The sequence below is a fragment of the Montipora capricornis genome, chromosome 1, assembly GCF_036669925.1.
Source record: "Montipora capricornis isolate CH-2021 chromosome 1, ASM3666992v2, whole genome shotgun sequence".
Lineage (NCBI taxonomy): Eukaryota > Metazoa > Cnidaria > Anthozoa > Scleractinia > Acroporidae > Montipora > Montipora capricornis.
In genome coordinates this window covers 22303480-22309901 of record NC_090883.1, presented here as the reverse complement: position 1 = coordinate 22309901, position 6422 = coordinate 22303480, and the positions used below count along the sequence as shown (strand labels likewise).

Sequence of the window (6422 nt, the reverse complement as noted above, 5' to 3'; positions counted from 1 at the left end):
TCCTTCACATCGGGCGACTGTTTAAGTAACCAGCCCTAACTACTTAATCGCTTATATAGGGAAAATATATGTTTACAGACATTGCTTTTGTCAAATGTGCCAACCACAGGAACAAAATACCCTTTTGTTTCAACAACCAATGAAGCTCTGGTTGGTGCATTAATAACAATAGGTGACGTCAACGATATATCTTCCCCATTTTCACCGTGTACCACGATTATGTCTCAAATAAATTCAATACTATTATTTTCCTTAGAAATGAAATTCCTGACGATGACATGGGCGCCAATGAGGAATTAACAATACTTGGTGAGGCCATCGAGAAAGATGATTTAAAGGTGAGTTAATGACGACGATTATGTAATTTAAACATTTAATAGCACTTTTAATTAGAACTCCTCTGAAACTGGTGGACGTTCCAAGCGTGCTACATTTAAGTCTGCCACACATACCTCTGCTGTCGCTCGAAGACAAATAGGCAAAATTATCAAGAATCTTATTACTTCATATTTTTAAAGCCGGGAATGTAAACATTCTTCATCTCAGTATGGGACGACTGACTTGGAATGAAATATGAAAACAAATGGCGCATTTTTTCAAATTTGGATACGGTGTAAAAAAAGCTCGCAAAATATTTTCTATTCATGGTTCATCGTGAAAAAAAAATAACTCTTCAATTTTGCTTGTCAGAAACTTTGTTCATGTTGACTAATCAAGCAAATATCTGCGTTCAACCCAGTTCTGAAAAAAAAAAGTATAGTGTAGAATAATCCAGGATTATTCTACACTGTCAGATCAAACAGCTGTAAAAACTGCGTTTTCTAACCATAGCGGTTCAGAAGTACTGATCCATGACAAATGGTGATTTTTGCGAATAACATGTCAATAACATCTTGTTTTTCTTTTTTGTTTTGTTTTGTTTGTTTTTTTGTTGTTGATGTTTTTTTCTCATCACCTTGACAATAACATATTGTTGAACGATGCATTACCTTCTCATATTCTCTAGATTATCAAGGACATATACACAGATGACATGGGGTTCAAATATCAAGAGTTTGTGCGAGATTTGCAGGTACCCTTCAAGCAGGCAATCTTTCACTCGGCTATCTCTTGATCATTAAAGCTGTTGATCAGACTATTTGAGGGTCTTTACCATGTTTTTCATTTCATTGGTCAAAAATAACAACAACAACAACAACAACAACAACAAATACAGCCATTAAATTCCCAATTGCAGGTCACCAAGTTGACCATCTTTGATTTCCCTAAGAACAATGATCTCAGCCGGTAATTTTGGTTTCATGATCAGTTGCAGCTGAACCAACAGCGCAGGGATGATGCGTAGTACCACTGTCATCTCAAACAAAACAGAAGCCTCATCACACCCTTTGAATGGGGACCTTAAAATCCCGGAATGACGCCATCAAAAACATCAGACACAATTACAAGTTCACGTTGTTTATCTTTTTGTCATTTGAAAGATTTCGCACCGAGTTTGCCTGAAACGGCAAAAAGGAAGCTGCTGCTTATCATAACATCATAAAGGTTCTCTCATCCGAACTCGTCTCTCCCTTTTAAGAATTTGATAAATGTTTGTAGTTATAGCCAACAGGAAAAACTTGAACTTGCTTAAAACGCAAATTTAGGCAGGCCGTTTGCTGTAAACGCATAGTGAAAATTTATCTGACATCCTATTTCGATCGATTTAGGTTATATATTGATATGGCCAGAAATGGCTCAAGATGAACGCGGATTTCAATAAGCGTCACCATAGGCAGCCCAAGTTCACGTCACTAGAGAGAGTGTAATAATTAATTACTACTGTATGGGAAATAAAATACCGTCGATAATGAAGCCTAAAAAACGCTCAATTTAACGTTCATTCAATAAAATGAATAAAAATGACTCACCTCTGGTGTATTCCCTTGCCTTTTGGAGCTTATTTTACCGTTTTGGCAATTCCGTGTTTTCACTGTTCTGAGACGAAGTCAAGGCTGCGCACTAAGGTTTCGACTGTAGTCAGCTCAGAGGCGGTTTCCGCCTCGATTTTTTCCCGCAAAAATAAAGCCCCATCATTTGCGAACCTCGGTGAATGTTTCGTCGTCCAAAATCCCCACGCACTTGGCTGGAAATCAGCATTTTCTGCTTCCGATTCCACGATAGCTGATGAATTTAGCAGCTGCTGTCCACAGCGGCACTCGTAACCATGGAGCTGTTCGAGAAGCCGCTGTGGGGATGGGGTAAGTGTTGTACATGAAATGACTGTACCTCATCGGGTGGAGTTAATTTGACCTCGGACCCAGGCTCCGTATCCACTTGGGTTATCAGCAGCTGTTAAATTCATCAGCTATCGTGGAATCGGAAGCAGAAAATGCTCATTTCCAGCCAAGTGCGTGGGGATTTTTGGCGACGAAGCATTCACCGAGGTTCGCAAATGATGGGGCTTTAGCTTTGCGTGAAAAAAAAAAAATCGCGGCTGGGATAGATTTTCGAGGCGCAAACCGCCTCTGAGCTGACTACGGTCGAAATCTTAGTGTGCAGCCTTGACTTCGTCTTAGAACAGTGAAAACACGGAATTCCCAAAACGGTAAAATAAGCTCTAAAAGGCACAAGAATACACCAGAGGTGAGTCATTTTTATTTATTTTATTGAATGAACGTTAAATTGAACGTTCTTTAGGCTTCATTATCGACGGTATTTTATTTCCCATACAAAGTCTTATAACGCGTTTAAATTCTCAACGGCTGGCTGTAATCTTCCCACTAGTAATTAATTATTACACCCTCTCTCGTGACGCGAACTTGGGCTGCCTATGGCGTCACCGGAGAAGTGCCCCCTTGCTCTTCTCCCGAACTGCAACATCACTCGTGTCTCGGAATACAAACACTTAACGTTATTAAGGACGTTCTCGCGAAAATTTGTCAACATCGATTTTTTTCTGAAACTTTTACCACTGTAAGATGATGAGTTAATTACGTCAGAAATGTAAAAAAAATGGGGGGTCACCGACTTCGTTTTGGAGAGAACATGCCGGGAAAAACACCCAAAATGTGACAAAATCGGGCTTCGTTAGCGAATAAGGCTAGTGTCTGTAAACCCAAATATATTGCAATTAAATCTTTGAAGTGAAATCTTCTCTGCCAAATATTGTTTAAGTGGACTTATTAAGTGAATTTAGTCAACTGGTGAGGTTCCTTAAAGATCAAGTTCGCATTTAACGACCACAGTTTCACGCGCCTTGCAGCCGCAAGATGGCAGGATTTGATGTCGCGTGAGCAGAAATGGTGAAATTTATTTAACTTCCCACATTGATTTTTTGTTCATTTTTGGACAACGTGGAGATAATTGTAAATAAAATCCGTTTCTGGAAAGAAAAATTGGGGTCACCGAACGTCCAAGACCGTTAAATCCAGGCAAAGCAAAAGCAATGGCCTTTTTCCCTACCAGATCTCATTTTATTACTTAGCGTGCGCAGTAAGGAAGCGCAGAAACAATTGTCGCGAACGTCCTCAAGTGTCCTCCAAATACTGCTCCTCAATCAAAAATAAACAGCTGCATTTACCCTAAGCAAAAAAATTAACGCTAACTTTTCCCATGCATTACCTTCTGGTTTGAGATAGTTAGCAAATGCTTAAAATGAAAAGGAATCTTCGTGTTGGATGTGACTTATTGAGCTCTAACTCAATTATCCAGAAACTGAACTGATAGGAACGGTGTCGATTGAACTCGTCATGAGAAAAAAAAAAAAAAAGAAAACACTGCAAAAAAACCGATTTTCGCAGAACGTGAGATTTGCTTCCCTCACGACTTAGATTTGCAGAGAACTGAGAGGAAATGAAAAAAACTCCAAAGTGATTATTAATGGGACTACGTCAGTTGGGACACATGCGCAATAGGGAAGGACTAACCGCGCTAATGGACATCACGATTCTATGAAAACAATCCTTCGAAAGCAAAATAGTAAACAACTATCGCCACAAAAACCTTCTTCTGTATAATTACATAACGCTGACTGCAAGTGAAAAAATACGATTATGAACGCGATTAAAGCAGCTGAAATAAGGTAATCGAAGAATTCGAAAGAATTGGAAAAAACCAAGGCAGTTTCAAAAGCTCTCATCAACTCGCGCAGGCATATGCATGACAGATGAAATAGTGACTTTAAATGCTGCTATTAGGCCGCTTTCTCATTGCCGTCGCCGTCGTAGAAACTACAGCCCTTAATTGCTTGATAAGCACTTCTAATATTTTCCCTTTCTTTCCCGAACAGGAGACAGAAGACCTCAGAGTGAGCCACTTACGACCATCGCCCCATCCAAGCACCTTTTCAGTGGAAATTCCTCTACACCAGACACATTCCACACCGAAAACTCGTTTTTCTGGCATTCGGCGTCATCGCCGGCGGTTTTCCATCTCTTACGAATCACTGGTTTGGATTGTGTTTCTGGCGTTCACTACGCTGTGTATAGTTGATCACTTCGTCCTAAAAGGTGACGTGGTACTTGGAAGAGGAGGAAAGAATCCCAGGCTTATCTGGGGCACAAACATCGGTGAAACAGCAACTAACATAGTATGGGCTGTCACAGCACGCCTTCTTATAACCTCTCAGAATCTGATGTTTTACACGATGCTTTGGTGTTTCCCAAACTCCCTCAGCGAGATTGCTCCACGATGGATCACGATAAAAGGGATTCGCGATGTTCATTTTCGAATTCATAGATTTGCCGGCATCTTTCTCATCGCCATTCCCTCCCTAGCCCACGTCCTTGTGATCTTTGTTCCACCTCTCGTTGACGGCACGGCACTGAAATACTACCCGCCAAGCACGTTCAATTACAGTACTTATCCAGACCACTTAAACTGGTCAACTTTCTGGGATCCTGCTGCAGTGCATGGCTGGACATTTAACGATCACAATGGAGTTCATCTAACTGCAGATGAGATTTACCGTTTCGTACTCATGATTGTGCTTTTCTGTATCTTCTTTCCCTTGAGTAGATCACACTATGTCAACCAAAGAAGCTATTCACTGGCAATGGCCTTACACGTGTTTGCTGGTATCTGGTATGCTATTGACAATATTCGAAAGATCACTCATGGTCTGGCACACGTAGTTAATCTGCCATTGCTACTGATTTGGTGCTTGGACCGAGTCCTTTCTATCTGGGTTTACAGACGTCAACATGCTCAAATAGTGCGAAAGGAAGTCATCGGTAACAACGAGTATGTCGTTGTGTACATAAAACTGGACAAAAAAGTGACGCACGCTGTTGGTGATGTGTATTATACTCATCACTTTATGAGAGAAAGCTTAGGAGTCGTTCCACAGCGATCACATCCCTTCACGACCTTTTTCAATCTATCGCAAGACACCACATGGGACATCGGTCTGGTGATATCCATAATGCAGGATGAAGAACAATTGTTCCTTCCTTGGACAAGTTGGCTGGCCGAAGACGACAGATCCTCCGCCTTACACACATGGGGTCCTTATCGTTCGTCTGTAAGCCAACTGTATGATGAGCTTACTGAAGAGGCAGAACGCGGAGAGAAATCACCTGCCCATTACGTGCTATTCGCAACAGGATCTGGATGCGGATATCTTCTAGATGTCTTAAGCTGCCTGGCCAACGGAACTCGACCATTTTTTCCACGAGAAAGCCAAAAGGACAACAAAAGAAGCAAAGTTGAAATGTTCTACTCCGTTCGATGCCAAGCGTTTTTCCGATTCTTTAGTGAGCCAGTCGAGGAACGTTTGAGAAAAATAAAAGCCAAGGGAAACGTTGACATTTCCTTCAAGTTTTACGTCACAAATCCAGACGAGCAGCCGTTGCCTAACGATACGAGAGACACCCAGATACAGCTCATACATGGCAGGATAAACTTCGAGAAAGCTCTAAGGTCCGCCAGCAAAACTTCCAAGTGCTATTTTGTAGGAAGACCAGCAATCGCCCAACAAGTAGAGGAAATATGCATCAAAAAAGGGATCGAGTTAATTAAAGATTACACAAATGGACAAGGAGACCAACAAGATCGTCGTGTCTTGATTAGTTACCTTAAGATAAGCTTTTGGGTTATATTTTTCATTGCTGCTCTTTGTGTTGTGGTTGGTCTCTTGATCGATGTTAGAGCAATTAAGAATAACCTGTGATCACACAGTTTCCCAATTTGAAACACGAGCGAATTCTTGTAAACTAGAGCTGTGTCCAATTTTGTGAATCAAAAATATTTTTAAGTCTGTAGCTAATCGAAGGCTCAACCGCCCTTAGCGGGGACTGCTTTTATTGTTACTGAAATTTAATGATTAGCTCATTAGATTGGCACCCTGAGGACCAAGCTCTTCAAAGCCCGATTAAGTTAATCCTGGATTACAGGAAACCTTCGTTGCAGTTTACTTCGTTGTTTAAAAAAAAAGTCCTCAA

The 6422-nt window shown here is 41.0% G+C and overlaps 1 pseudogene; it reads left to right on the top strand.

The window, feature by feature from the left end:
• Window positions 1-6172, top strand: part of LOC138060376 (uncharacterized) — a 26821-nt pseudogene extending 20649 nt beyond the window's left edge.
• The last annotated feature ends 250 nt before the right edge of the window (window positions 6173-6422 follow it).